Source organism: Carcharodon carcharias, chromosome 17, assembly GCF_017639515.1.
Source record: "Carcharodon carcharias isolate sCarCar2 chromosome 17, sCarCar2.pri, whole genome shotgun sequence".
Lineage (NCBI taxonomy): Eukaryota > Metazoa > Chordata > Chondrichthyes > Lamniformes > Lamnidae > Carcharodon > Carcharodon carcharias.
In genome coordinates, this window is record NC_054483.1 from 113373383 (window position 1) to 113388751 (window position 15369).

A 15369-nucleotide genomic window follows, 5' to 3' on the forward strand; every position below is an offset into this window, starting at 1 on the left:
AGGCGTTCAATAAGGTACCACACATAAGGCTACTTAATAAGATAAGAGCCCATGGTGTTGGGGGTGGTATATTAGCATGATTTGAGGATTGGCTCAATAGAAGACAGAGAGTTGGGATAAGGGGGGGGCCTTTTCAGGATGGCAACCTGTAACTAGTGGAGTGCCACAGGGATCAGTGCTGGGAACACGATTATTTACAATATATATATTAATTGGATGAGGGAAGTGAATGTACTATCGCCAAGTTTATGGATGACACAAAACTAGGTAGGAAGGCAAGTGGTGAGGATGACTGAATCTACAGAGGGATATAGGCAGGTTAAGTGAGTGGGCAAAAACTTGGCAGATGGAATGTAATGTGGGAAAACGTGAGGTTATGCACTTTGGCAGGAAGAAAAGAGGAGCTGAATTTTATTTAAATGGAGAAAGACTGCAGAAAGCTGCAGCACAGAGGGATTTGGGGGTCCTCATGCATGAATCGCAAAGGGCTAGCATACAAGTTCAGCAGGTAATAGGGAAGGCAAATGAAATGTTGGCCTTTATTTCAAAGGGAACAGAGTATAAGAATAGGGAAGTCTTGCTGAAACTATACAAGGCACTAGTTAGACCACACCTAGAACACTGTGAACAGTTTTGGTCCCCCTATCTATGGAAAGATATACTGACATTGGAGGCAGTCCAGAGAAGGTTCACTAGGTTGATCCCGGGTATGGAGAGATTTTCACATGAGGAGAAGTTGAGTAGGTTGGGCCTGTGCCCACTGGAGTTTAGAAGAATGAGAAGTGACCTTATTGAAACATATCAGATTCTTAGGAGGCTTGACAGGGTAGATGCTGAGAGGTTGTGTCCCCTTGTGGGAGAGTCTAGGACCAGAGGGCATAATCTCAGAGTAAGGGGGTTGCCCATTTAAAACAGAGATGAGGAGGAATTTCTTCTCTCAGACGGTAGTCAATCTGTGGTATTCTTTACCGCAGAGGGCTGTAGAGGCTGGGTCATTAAGTATATTAAAGGCTGAGAGAAACAGATTATTAATGAGTAAGGGAATCAAGGGTTATGGAGGAGGTGAGTTATACCCCAATGTCCTCAGAATCACAGAATAATTGCAGGTGAGGCCGTTTGGCCTGTTAAGACCGTGCTGGCTCTCTGAAGGGGAAATTCACCCCGTAACCCTGCACATTCTTCCTTTTCAGGTAATAATCCAATTCCCTCTTGAATACCTTAATTGAACCTGCCTCCATCATACTGTCAGGCAGCGCTTTCCAGATCTTAACCACTCACTGCATGAAAAAGCTTTTCATATCTACTGCAAGCCTACCTTCACTGGTCAATATATGTGTTGGGATTCCTACAGTTCCACGGGCTATAAGATCGCCCTAGTCAGCAATCTCGTAAATAGGACCTGAGCCATTAACTCACCATACAAGCTTGATGCTGAAATAGGGTGCATCAAAGCTATTCTGTGGGGTAACGGCTACACTGATCAGATCATTGCTCACTGTATATCACCCAAACTCATGGATGGGTCTAAGGCCATCACTTTTGGCCCTTAAAAGTGCCCAGTCTACCTGAGGTTACCCTGGAAGGGCAAGGTATCTCAAATATTTGAGCAACAGGTGAAGCTAGCTGTTTCACGCTGCTACTATGCAGTAGCAACACGAGTGGTGTTCACCACTAACGGGACACTGTTGTCAAGTCAAAAAGATCTTCTGTCTATCACACAAATGAGTAATTTGGTATATGAATTTCAGTGCCGGTGTAACGCGAGGTCCTAGGCTGTAAGTCTCAAAGCCTGGCGGACGTATCAAACAGCATGTCCCTTCTGCTGTTCACAACAGGCAAGGTACCGACCATACCCAACCAGCCCATGCTTGGTTGGACAACATTCACTAAAAAATCCTGAATGTGCTAAGAATTACACTGACATCCAATTTAAGATATTGAAGATTACACATAAATAATTACGCAAGATTACATGTGCTAGAAGCTACATATATCAATACACAGGGCCCTGTTCTTTGCAGACAGAAAGAACATTTATACACATTGCACCTCTATCAACTAAACAAAACAGGTGACAAACATTCTCTGGTTCATTCCCTAGGCCAATGCCTTGACCAATCAGTGTCAACCTGCCTGGTTTGAATTTAAATAAAGCTTGGCAGTTAACTGTCATTCATCAGTTAACTGGTACATTCTCCAAGGTAACGCCTCTACCAATCAGAGTCCACTTGCCAACCTTTTTCTCTTTTCTCATGAAGTATAAATTGTTGTTCCCTATACTTTGGGTATTCTTGCAAATTGTCCTGATGAGTGCAAGGCAGAAGCTTCGACAACGTGTCTTTTGTCAGCAACGCCGGAAATGTTTTTCCTCATGTCGCCATTGCTTCTTTTGACAATTACATTAAATCTGTGCCACCTGGTTCTCTATCCTTCCATCAGTGGGAACTCCCTACCTAATCTGTCCAGGGCCCTCATGATTTTGAATACCTCTATCAAATCTGCTCTCAACCTTCTCTTTTCCAAGGGAGACAGCTCCAACTTCTCTAAACCATCTACGTAACTTAAGTCCCTGCTAATGTCTACCCCTCAATCAACAAGACAAAATCAGATTATCTGGTCATTATCACATTACTGTTTATTGGGGCTGGCTCTGTCCAATTTGGCTGCTTTGTTTCCTACAACAGTGATGACACTTCATTGGCTGTAAAGTATTTGGGAAGATGGGGTGGGGGGGGGGACAGCAGCAACCCCGAGGTTCTGGGGGCAGAATTTTACGAGTCAGCAAGCAGGGGCGGGGCCCGCTCACTGACGCTTAAAATAACGCATGGTGACATCGGGGGGTGGGGGGGCACTCTGCCCAATTTAAATTTTCAGGAAGGCGGGAGCGCAGCAAAATCAGCTGCGGGCCCATCCGACCTGTCAATGGCCAATTGAGGCCATTGACAGAGTCAATTCTGTAATAAAGGACCTGCCCGTCCAACCTTAAGGTTGGTGGGCAGGCCAGGAGCTCCGGCGGGAACTAGAAAAAACATGAAACCTCATCCACGGGCGGGATGAGGCTTAACGTAGGCTTTAAAACATTTTAATGAAGATTTTGTAAAAATTATGTGACATTGTCACATGAGGGGAAATGTAAGGGAAATTTTATTTTTCTATTTTTGTCTTTTTTACATGTGCGGCCGATCTCCCTGAGGCTGCGCTTAGCCTCAGGAAGGTGAGTGCATTCTTTTGTGCCTGAAAGGGAGCACTCTCAATTTTGGGATTCACCCCCACCCACCCCCGTGCGTACATCACGCTGGACTGGCCTTAATCGGCCCACCCATGTAAGATGGCGCTGCGCCTTCAATTGAGGGCGCCAATCGGAAGCATGCCCGTAAGTGCCCGCCCATCAACTCCCCCCCCCACCCCCATGACAGGGGGAAAATTCAGCCCTGGAAGTTTATTTTCTTTCACTGCAAAAGCTGTTAGCCTTTGTGACCCATCTAGGTTAAGTGCTTTCTACCAGTATCCCAATGTACAGCGGGAGGTACCCTCTGGTGGCATATGTGAACCTTGCTTGTGCAAGTTAACTTCCCCAGCAGAGGGCAGCAATGCAGGTTCCCAGGCTGCCTGCTTGGATGAAAGTCTCTCAGCATCTTATAAATATCTGTAGTCTGTTGCTCTGCTGCAAAAATAATCTGCTCTGCAATAAGAAAGGACAGGATTTTATAACTCCACAAACCCAGGCTGCTGAATGATGCACTTTTTAAAACAGGAGCGACACATAAGGAGAGTATAAAATGTTACACGGCGGCTGTGTAATTAAAGCTCCAGTTTCCAAATTGATTAAAGTTAAGGGCAGTTTCCTTTTGTGGGTGCTTTCTCAAGACAAAAGGGCTGAAATTTTACTGTGGTAACCTCTTCTGGAGGTCTTCCCACTACAGCCTCCCACTTCATAGTTCCCCAACCTCTCTCAGCCCGCTTCTACCTCCTGCCCAAGATCGAGGAACATGACTGCCCTGGTTGGCTTGTTGTGCTCCGTGGAACTGATTTCTTCCGACCTTGACTATTTTTTCTCCCCTTGTGCCGTCTCTTCTTATTTAGATCCACAACTCTTCCAGCATCTGCCTCTAACAGTTTTGAGTTTCCTGTCCCTAAACCACCTTCTTTTCACCATGGATGTCCAATCCCTTTACACATCCACCCCCCACAAAGAAAACCTGAGGGCTTTCCGCTTCTTCCTTGAACAGTCGTTCAAAAGGTCCCATCCACCACCAGCTTCCCAAGCCTGGCTGAACTTGTTCGCGCATTCGACAATTTATTTTCCACTACTACTTCTAAACAAAAGGTTGCTAAGGGAACCCATATGGATCTTAGCTATCTTGGAGTATGTGAAAAGTGGAACATTCCTTGTACCTGCCTTACTCGAGTCCCCTCCCTTTTTCCTATACATTGGTGACTATCACCAGAGTCGTTACCTGCTCTCATTCCAAACTGAATGTTTTCGCCAACTCTGATTCCAATTTCTGTCCCTCCCTTGCCTTCACTAGTTCCATTTCCAACTCTTCCCATCCTCAGCTTCTCTAGTTCTACCTCTCGGGATAGGCTATTGACCATTATTCACTGTAGATTCCCTGAATCCCACTGTTGTCTTGGCTATAATTCCTCACACTCTGCTTCTTGTAAGGGCTCTATTCTATTCTCCCCGTTTCTCCATCTCAGCTGTCCTGACAATGCCACCATCCATACCAGTGCTTCTGAGAGGGCCTCCTTGATTGTCAACTGAGGATTAGGGCCCTAGATGTGTTTGTTCTATTTCACACCCTTCTGCTCTCATCCCTTCCCCTCCCTCCCAGAACCTCCTTCCACCCCACCAACCTCCACATTTAATGGATCATCCTCTGCCATTTCCACCACCTCCAACATGATACTGCCACCAAACAGATCTTCCCTTCCCCTTTCAGTATTTCAAAGGGACTGCCCTCGCCCACATTCTGGTCCACTCCTTAATCACCATAACAATCCGTCCCCTTCGAAAGGCACCTTCCCATCCAGTTGTAGGAGATATAATTTTCTGTTCTTGCTCTGACTCTGACCTCTCTGTTCTCGGCCTGCAGCAGTTTTCCAAAAATGCTCAACGTTAGCTCGAGGAACAGCACCTCATCTTTCAGCTCGGCATGTTACAGGATTCTGGACTCAACGCTGAATTCAATAATTTCAGATCATAACCCATTGTTTCAAATGGCAGCTGTTGGTGAGGATTATTCCATTTATACATCCTCTAGACCCACCTTTTGCTTTGTCACTTGTCCTATTAACCTTGCACCATCATCCATTTTGTCATTCAATCTCTCCTATGCTTCCCACCCCAAGCACATTTCTCCCACCCCAATTTTAATCATCCAGATTTTGATGGCTGTGCCTTCAGTTGGTTGGGTCCCTCTCTAAACCTCTCGTTCTCACCACCTCTCTTCCCTCCTTTAAGACATTCCTTAAAATCTACCTCTGGAGAAAAGTGCAAAATAATTTTTACAAAGGTGTTACTGAAACTGAGAGGTCATAAATTCCAGGAAAGATTGAACAGGCTTGAGTTCTTTCCTCCAGAAGGGAATTCAAAAGCTAGGGACCACAAACGTAGGACAGACACTACTAAATCCGATTTGGAACTCAACAGAAATTTCTTCAACCAAACAATGGTTAAAATGTAGAACTCGTCATCACAAGGAATAGTTAAGGTGAATAACATTGGTGCATTTAAAGGGAAGCTAGATAAGCATATGAGGGAGATAGGAATAGAAGGTTATGTTGATGGGGTGAGATGAAGTTCGGTGGGGAGTAGGCTTGTGGTGGAGCAGGGAATTTGTGGGATCCATTTGGATAATCAGATTTGATCGGTAACTACCAAGATCTTGTTTATGAATAACTATATGGTTAAAACCTAAGCAGCAAAGCATGATGGTTAAGACTTCACAAAATGCCACGGTATAATTGTAACACTGCTCATGCTACAGCACATATATAGCAGTTGTGGAAGGAGATGTAAGATGAGACTGCTGAGTTAGAAATCCTCTAACCTGGATTGTATGTGAGACAAAGGTCAGGTGTATCCTTTTGGGTATTTTGATTCTTTTGTAGGAATATATATATTGATGTAACTGCAAGGCAGACTGATGAAGCTTAGCCGAATGTTATAACACAAACGTGACAAGGTGTAAACTAACTGTTAATGGATGGCTTAAGAAAAGAAAATATGTTTTTCTCTCTTTGTTAAGAGCAATGGTATTAATAGAAATTGCAGAAGTGTAAAATTGTGAAAAGGAGTTGATATCAGCAGGCATGTGAATTTTGGGTTGTCTGCAAACAGGTGAAGAATAGGAAACATCTGTGGGGGCTTCTGTCTTGACCCAAGGCATGACTGTGGACAATAATGAGGTAATTCGGGTCCAGTAATGCTGACTAGAGATAGCTATGGCCTAATATGGCATGAGAAGGGTGTTTTGACAGGATAAAAGGAGGACACTTCAAGACATCATTGGCGTACATCAGGAGAAGCCAAGACCATAGTCAGCAGAACATAACCCAGAAAACAATGCTCCAGTGACTTTGAAGAGCAAGAACCAGAGGTTGCTGTTACAACTACTACCATTGTTAAGTATCAATTTTGTGTTTAATAAACTCTTATTGCTAATTGAAACATTCAGTGTCCATTTCCATTGGGTTACTGGTGGGCAAGACACTAATTTCTAGCTCAAAATCCTTACAAACTGTTGGGCTGAATGGCCTGCTTCTGTGTCTTCATGACAGGAGCATCATGCGTCTTGCATCAGAGGTAGACTCTCACTGTTGGTGTGCAGTCACCTAACTGGGGAACTGGGTCCACAGACCGAGCATTATGTGGGTCAACAGTCTATGGAACTCAGTTCTCACAGCTGAGCACCAGGCAAAGTTTCAGCCAGCGTTCAGATATAGCACACACAAAATCACCTGTAAAAAGAGGAACAACACACGGTGCTTTAGTTAGCAGACAAGAATACTTTCTCCAAAGAAACTGTTAAATCAGTTTACTTGTAACTTTTCCTGATTAAAGTTTCAGTGATAAGACTCCTTATGTTGCTATTGACTGAAGTTTTGATTTCGCTGGGGTTACATAGGGGACAAGAGGACATCATTCAACGCCTCGAACCCATTCCACCATTTTATTAATCATGGCTGATCTGCAACTCAACTCCATTTCTCCACCTTATCTCCAAATTGTCCCATAGTCTCACTCCTCCCAATCTCAGTATCCTCCTCGAGACCTACAAATGTCCGAGATCTCTGCTCTCCTCCAATTCCGGCCTCTTGGACATCTCTGATTTTAATTACTCCATGATTGGAAGCCGTGCCTTCAGCTGCTTGGACCCAAATCTCTGGAATTCACCTCCCTACACCTTTCCAATCTCTCTCTCCTCCTTTAACACCGTCCTTAAAACTTACTTCTTTGACCAAGCTTTTGGTCATCCATCCTAATATCTCCTATGTGACTCAGTGTCAATTTTTATTTGATAAACGCCACATTGAGATGTTTTACTACGTTATAGGTGCTATATGAATGAAAGTTGTTGTTGTTACACCTGCCACATTTGATAAGGCATTCCTTAAAACAGCTCCAACGCCTTGCCCAAGAGCCATCCTTCTCTTCAGGAGTGAATGTCGGCAGCCTATTTAACTGCTGAAGCATCACAGTCAACACTCACACTTTCCATGGAGGCAACTGGATAACAATCCGGGGAAGGGAGCCTGGCTGAATTTGCCCCGCTCCTCGCCATCTCTAAACCAGAGGTGCTGATGTGAACTGCAATGCTCCTGCTGGCTAGTTGAGATCATGTCGTTCAGGACAGATAAACCTGGGGCCTCCGAATCTATTTAGTTCAGGCTTGCTCCAGGTGGTGTGTTGCTCCGTTGAGGAACTCGCTGCCTATGAAGGTGGTGGAAGCAGAGAGGGTCAATGATTTCCAGAAGAAATTGGATGGGCAATTGAGGGAGATAAATTTGCAGGGCTACAGGGATAGAGTGGGGGAATGAGATTGACTGGGTTGCGCTACAGAGAGGACTCGATGAGCTGAATCAGTGCCATCGTCACTCAATGCCTGAAGGATTTTGTTATTCAGTGAAGGGATATGTCATTGAGTTGTTAGTCAACTGCACTACAAAGTGTAGGACTGTAAACTAGAAGGTTATGGGTACTCTAAAACTCATTGAGAAGCTTGCATTGGTAATGAGTTTGGGCTTCAATGCAGTTGGTATGGGTATCACTAATTAGTGCCCTCAATTCAGTCCTAAATTGGTCATTTCACACAACAGGTGCACAAATACATAGGATCATATAGGATATATGGCACAGAAACAGGCCATTCAGCCCAACCAGTCCATGCTAGTGTTTATGCTCCACTCCAGCCTCCTCCTATCTTTTCCCACATAAACCTACCATCGGAGACATCTATTCCCTTCTCTCTCAAATGCTTTTCAAACTTCCTCTTAAATGCATCCAGACTATTCACTTCAATCACTCCTTGTGATAGTAAGCTGTGGTGTAGTGGTAATGTCATTGGACCAGTCGTTCAGATTAATGCTCTAGGGGCAGGGGTTCAAATCCCACATGACAGCTGGTGGAATTTAAATCCAATTAATAAATCTGGAATCTAAAGCTAGTCTCAATAATGGTGACCATGAAAGTACCATTGATTGTTGTAAAAGCCCATCTGGTTCACTAATCCCTTTTAGGGAAGGGAATCTGTCACCATTACCTGGCCTACATGTGACTCCAGACCCACAGCAATGCCCTCTGAGAATGGCCTAGCAAGCAATTGGTGATGGGCAACAAATGCTGATCTTGCCAGCAAAACCCACCTCCTGTGAAAGAATAAAGGAAAAATAATTAAGGAGTTTCTTCTGAATTTCCTATCGAGTTTCTTGGTAACCTCTTGCTATGCTCTTCCCCCACTGTCTCTTTATTCATTCTATCAAAACCTTTTATAATCTGAAGAGCCCCGATTGGGTCATTCTCTTTTCAAGAGAAAAGAGACCCAGTCTGTCAATCCTTTGCTATTAGGTTTACCCATGTATTTTGGTATCATCCTTGTAAATCTTCTCTATGCCCTCTCCAATGCGTCTAGATCCTTTTCGTAATATGGCGATCAGGACTACACACAATACTCCCAAGTGTGGTCTAAGCAAGGCTGGATAAAGGTTTACCACACCTTCCCTAAGTTTCAATTCTATCCTTCTAGAAAGAAAGCCTAGTAACAAAAACAGAATTACCTGGAAAAACTCAGCAGGTCTGGCAGCATCGGCGGAGAAGAAAAGAGTTGACGTTTCGAGTCCTCATGACCCTTCGAAGGGTCATGAGGACTCGAAACGTCAACTCTTTTCTTCTCCGCCGATGCTGCCAGACCTGCTGAGTTTTTCCAGGTAATTCTGTTTTTGTTTTGGATTTCCAGCATCCGCAGTTTTTTTGTTTCTATTAATAAAGCCTAGTGCTTGGTTTGTGTTTATTTTTTTACGGCCTGCTAACCTGCGATGCACCTATTGGTGATTGATTTGTTTGCATTCCAAAATCTCTTTGTTCCTCTAACCCCACCTAGACTTGCACCTTCCAGTGACCTCCCTTTTCTTCCTCCCAAAATGTACTATCTCCCATTTATCAGTGTTGAGCTCCATTTGCCAACTATTCGTCCACTCTGCAAGTTTATTGATGTCCGCTTGTAACTTGTTGCAATCCCCCCTCACTGTTGGCTAACCCCTCCGATATGGCGTCATCTGACAGTTGGGAACGTGTGTTTCTGTTTGCAACGTCCAAATGCAAAATTCCAATTCCCTGCAAGTTATGCAGTCCGCTCCTGCCCCTATCCTGACAGTGGTGGTCCCCACTGGGAGGTGTCCGGCTTGCATTGCCCCTTTAAGAAAGTGCCACCTGGTGGAAGGTCTGCACTGGTGCATGAGTGAAGTTCCCCTGTGACTGTAACAGAGTTGGGGGGGGCGGGGGAGGGCACATTTCCTGACTGCTACTGTTCTTTTGGAAATGTGTGATTCCCTCAGGTTACATCCCCCTGTGCGTTCTTTGATTGCAGAGCTTAACCCGTTTAAAATGAATTTTTTAAACGCAGGGTTAATGCAAAGAGATTTCCTGGGATTTTATTACAGGAACAGCCCAGCTGGAAAATACATCCCAAAGATAACAAACCTGTTCAGCCCACACAACCCATCATTGCAAGATGCTGAAGTCACAGCACCCAGGTTACTGCTCAGTGAGTCTAACTGACTGCAGGTTAAAAAAAAATTCGAGCCATCTTCTATCCCAATATAATTTATCTAATTAAATGCCATTTTTTTTTGTAACATTGCGCAGGTCGTAGGCTGAGAAACAAACTGGGGACAGTCACGCGTTTGTTCACAGATCTTTTTTACTGGAAGCCTTTGCCAAACAGGCGCCCTCTGGAAACTTCCATCTGTAAAAACAAAAGATTTTTAAAATGCATATTGAGAAACCTTGGCAAACTTCCGGCCCGTTGCGCAATCCATCACGAGGTTTGGGGACATGTAGATTGTGGGAGGAAACAGTGCAGACTGGTGGAGGTGGCGAGCTCCACAGGCTAAGGTTCCGGGAAAGCGGAGGGGGGTGGGGGGGGGGGGTGATTGCAATAAGTCGCGATCACAGCACCATGAGGATTCAGGGAGGGTGAGAGTACAGAGGACAGGGGCGGAGGAGATTTGGGGTGGACAGGGAGAGTACAAATCTCAGGGTCAGTGCCAGGCAACCCCAGCCAAGAATCTCTGCTGTTGACCCTGGAAATCCCCTACTTTGAACGCTACCTCACTATCGTATGGCTTAGCCTCCAGGGGCCACGCCGAACGGTTACAACACGGAAGGAGGCCATTTGGCCCATCATGCCTGTGCTGGCTCTCTGAAGGAGCAACTTACCTAGTGCCATTCCCCTGCACCACCCCCCCCACCCCCCCATCCCCCCCACCACTGCCAAGAACAGGGGCAGATGCTCATTTTGTCCCCCAACCCCTCAGAAAGTTGAAAACCTGGCCCCCACCAACCCACTTTGTGCAATGCTTCAAAATCAAAACGATGGCCAAACTCAAACCTTCAGGGAGCATCGGGGTCGCAGTCCTTGACCTGAATCGCCCCAGACTCACCCCATCCCCCAAACCCTCCCCAACATCTGGCAGCTGGCAGCCTGGTACCACTGACTCGAAAAGGCACCCCCCCCCCCACCCCCCCAGAGGCTAGGGACATGAACAGTCCCAGGACTGAGGCTCTCTGTCTTCTGCACTCGCCTCCCCCCACCTCCCCCCCCAACCCTCTGTCCGGCCTCTCATCCCATTGCCTTATCTTGGGCTGGGCAGAAGCTCCGCCCATCCACTCGAAGAGGAAGAAAATCATCAGGCTACAGGAAAAAGTAGGGACGTGTGATTAATTGGGTCACATCTTCAAAAGAGCTGGCACAAGCTTGATGGGTCAAATGGTCTCTTTCTGTGCTGTTTGATTCTATGGTTGCTGACAGCAGTGCCCTGAAGATTAATTGTTAATTCCTGGAGGCACCAGGGCAATGCTGGACGGTTGGTAATTATAAACCTGAAAGCAAAGAGAGGAAGGAACACTGACAGGAAAACTCCCCCAGCAACAGTTAAAGCGCATATAAATTCAGAGACAGCGAGAGCTCAGGCAGTTTCATGTAGATCAAAACAGCATGGTCACACCTGTCTTTTTTTTGCACCTTAAATTAAAGATGCCATCGACATTTTGTTTCGATGTATCAGGACCAGACTAAAAACCAAACCAAACACTTGTACTGGTTAGTGAACAGATTGACTGGTGACATGGATCAGGGACCGGGTGTGCCCAGTGTCAGAGATACGGTGACCTGGATCAGGGACAGAGTGTGCACTGGATCAGGGGCAGGGTGTGCACTGGATCAGGAATAGAGCGTGCACTGGATCAGGGATTGAGTGTGCACTGGATCAGAGATTGAGTGTGCACTGGATCAGAGATTGAGTGTGCACTAGATCAGGGATTGAGTGTGCACTGGATCAGAGATTGAGTATGCACTGGATCAGAGATTGAGTGTGCACTGGATCAGTGATTGAGTGTGCACTGGATCAGAGATTGAGTATGCACTGGATCAGGGACTGAGTGTGCACTGGATCAGGGATTGAGTATGCACTGGAGCAGCGATTGAGTGTGCACTGGAGCAGGGATTGAGTATGCACTGGAGCAGGGATTGAGTGTGCAATGGATCAGAGATTGAGTGTGCACTGGAGCAGGGATTGAGTATGCACTGGATCAGGGATTGAGTGTGCAATGGATCAGGGACAGGGTGTGCACTGGACCAGGGATACGGTATGCCCTGGATCAGAGATTGAGTGTGCACTGGATCAGAGATTGAGTGTGCACTGGATCAGGGATTGAGTGTGCATTGGATCAGAGATTGAGTGTGCACTGGATCAGAGATTGAGTGTGCACTGGATCAGGGATTGAGTGTGCACTGGATCAGGGATTGAGTATGCACTGGAGCAGCGATTGAGTATGCACTGGATCAGAGATTGAGTATGCACTGGATCAGAGATTGAGTGTGCACTTATCAGGGATTGAGTGTGCATGGATCAGAGATTGAGTGTGCACTGGATCAGAGATTTGAGTGTGCACTGGATCAGGGATTGAGTATGCACTGGAGCAGTGATTGAGTGTGCACTGGAGCAGGGATTGAGTATGCACTGGATCAGGGATTTGAGTGTGCACTGGATCAGGGATTGAGTATGCACTGGAGCAGTGATTGAGTGTGCACTGGAGCAGGGATTGAGTATGCACTGGATCAGGGATTGAGTATGCTGGACCAAGAATTGAGTATGCACTGGAGCAGAGATTGAGTATGCACTGGATCAGGGATTGAGTGTGCACTGGATCAGGGATTGAGTATGCACTGGACCAGGGATTGAGTATGCACTGGACCAGGGATTGAGTTTGCACTGGATCAGGGATCCAGTGTGCACTGGATTAGCCAGTGTGTAAATTTTTCCTGGGAATTTTCCCAATCTCTGCCACATGACATTCATTTTGGGTTTCCACCAATTAGTTCGATGTGAGTTTGAGATAAGGAGGAATTTTGGTCAGAGGAGCAGAGGTTTCAATGAGGGGGCCAGGAGGAGTTTTGGATGGGAGCGGGTTATGTGGATAGGAAGGGTTGTGGCAATTACTTTGTGCTATATTTATGGGGGATTATTAAGCATCTTAAGATAATTGGCAAAAGAATCCGAAGGGAGGTGAGGGGAATATTTTTTACTCAGTGAGTGGGATCTGGAATGCACTGCCTGTAAGGGTGGTGTCCCGGCCAGAAGACGAAGGAAATATCAATGTCAACCTGGCTACTTTATGACATTATTGAATTGGTAATTGAGGCTGAAATGCTCAACTTATTTAAAAAGTATCTGGATCTGAAGTGCTGTAACCTGCAAGGCTATGGACCACGTGCTGGAAAGTGGGATTATAATGAACGGCCAGTTCCATTTTTCTCTTTTTGGACAGTGCGGACATGAAGGGCTGAATGGCCTCTTTCTGTGCTGTAACTTTCCTATGGTTCTATTATTTCTATTTTAAAATTTGACAGTTGCTGGGCTGATAAAATGGCTGCAGCTGCCCACATGCTCATAGTTCTGGAAGATTCTAAGCTGTTCTAATGGACAAAGGCTACCTCATCATCCTCGTGGAGTGTGACTTGTATTGTATAAACATTCCAGCCAAGCCAACACAAAGGATTTGTAGATGATAAGACTGCCTCAGCCAGCTATGGACAAAGGTAGAGCTATTTCCTAATCTCCAGTGTTGTGCTAATGGCCCCACTGTTACCTGCTCCAGAACACAATGGGTTTCAACCAGGCGCCTCGTTAGCTGAATAGCTCGACCCAAAACCACCCTGTCACATGACCAAGACTTGGGCTGTTGGAATTCCTTTAATTGTACAGCTTTTGAATTTTATATTCAGTTGCAGTTTATCTCCGGAGAGAACGGGACTCTAAGCTAGCATCCTGCCTCTGATCTCCATCTCTCTCCAACTCTGATTTCCAGAAAGAATCCTGTATTTCGCCTACAGAGTGAACTAATTTCCAGGATACAAGAACACTTTGCTGCATCTTCAATGGACTCAACCTGCAACCAAGTTCCTGGGACCAAGACCAGGAATTCTGCAGACAAAGCTTCTTATTTTGCCTTATCTCAGGTTTGCTGTGGGGTTATTAATAGAGAATTGGATGACTCCAAAACTGAAGGGGCTGGGGGAAACATGACACCACTTTTGAAATGGGAGGAAGTCAAAAATCAAAAACACCTTTCCTGCTTACGGATGGGTAGTTGAGAGGAGAAATCAGGGCTGTTTAAATTCATCCCCCCTCCAGCCCCTAACAGCAATGAAAACTGATTCAACAATAACTTTCTAAAGGCAACTGGATAAAGACTTTAATGAGGGAAAACCAATTGCAGGGAAATAATGGGGAGGAATCAGCCTAAATGAACAGTCTTCAAAGAGCTGGCACAGGGTGTGATGGGCCAAATGGCCTCCTTCTGGGCTAGGAGGTTCTACGCTTGCGCAATATTCCTCTGTTTGCTCTTTCAACTAAAACTCCCTACCCCATTTGAAAGGAACAAGTGATGTCATTGCTTTTTAAACCACAGGAAGACCGTCACATAAGGGCAGGATTTGCTGGTATTCGGGTGAGCCGGCCAGGGAGTGGCTGGGAAATGGTCCACCACCCACGATCGCAACCCCTCCCCCAACCCCCACCCCCACACCCACCGATTTTTAAATGAAAGAGAAAGATTTTTAAAACCTGAAAAAAAAAATGTCCCGACAACGGGACTTGCTCACAATAACATAAAGAGAATTAAAAATTCTGCCCGAAAATTTATATATTTTTAAAATTTAATTGTGGAAACCTCATCTGTAAGGTTAAAAAGTAGCATCTAATTGATGGATTCGTGACCTTAATAGGCCTCTTAATTGTTGGCAGGCGCACTGCAATATCGCCTGATATTTCAAGCCTGATTGGGTCAGGCACAGGCCCGTCTGCAGGCTGTAAAATCCTGTCCAAGGAGTGAGTCCAGGCTGCAATTTCAGTCAGATAACAAGGACAGTGGAATGGTTCTCTCTGGTAAGCTATAGGATGAGCTTTTGTGGCTGCCCTCTCACTATTCCTTTATCGCTTCCACATTCACCCATAGGCGACCAGCTGTGGCATGCCTTCTCTTCCTGAGGAAGTGATGAGGTCCGAACGGAGTTAAATTATGGAAGGCGCTAAAAGCTTGTGGATCGGTTAAAAAAAAAAATACATTTGAAAGCTAAATGGAATGTT

At 45.5% G+C, this 15369-nt stretch overlaps 1 long non-coding RNA gene across 1 annotated transcript in view; it reads right to left on the bottom strand.

The window, feature by feature from the left end:
• Positions 1-6663: 6663 nt before the first annotated feature.
• Positions 6664-15369, bottom strand: part of LOC121290206 — a 33286-nt gene continuing 24580 nt past the window's right edge. The window contains exon 3 of the long non-coding RNA XR_005945721.1: positions 6664-6963. This is a non-coding gene — a long non-coding RNA (uncharacterized LOC121290206). The remainder of the gene's footprint in view (positions 6964-15369) is intronic.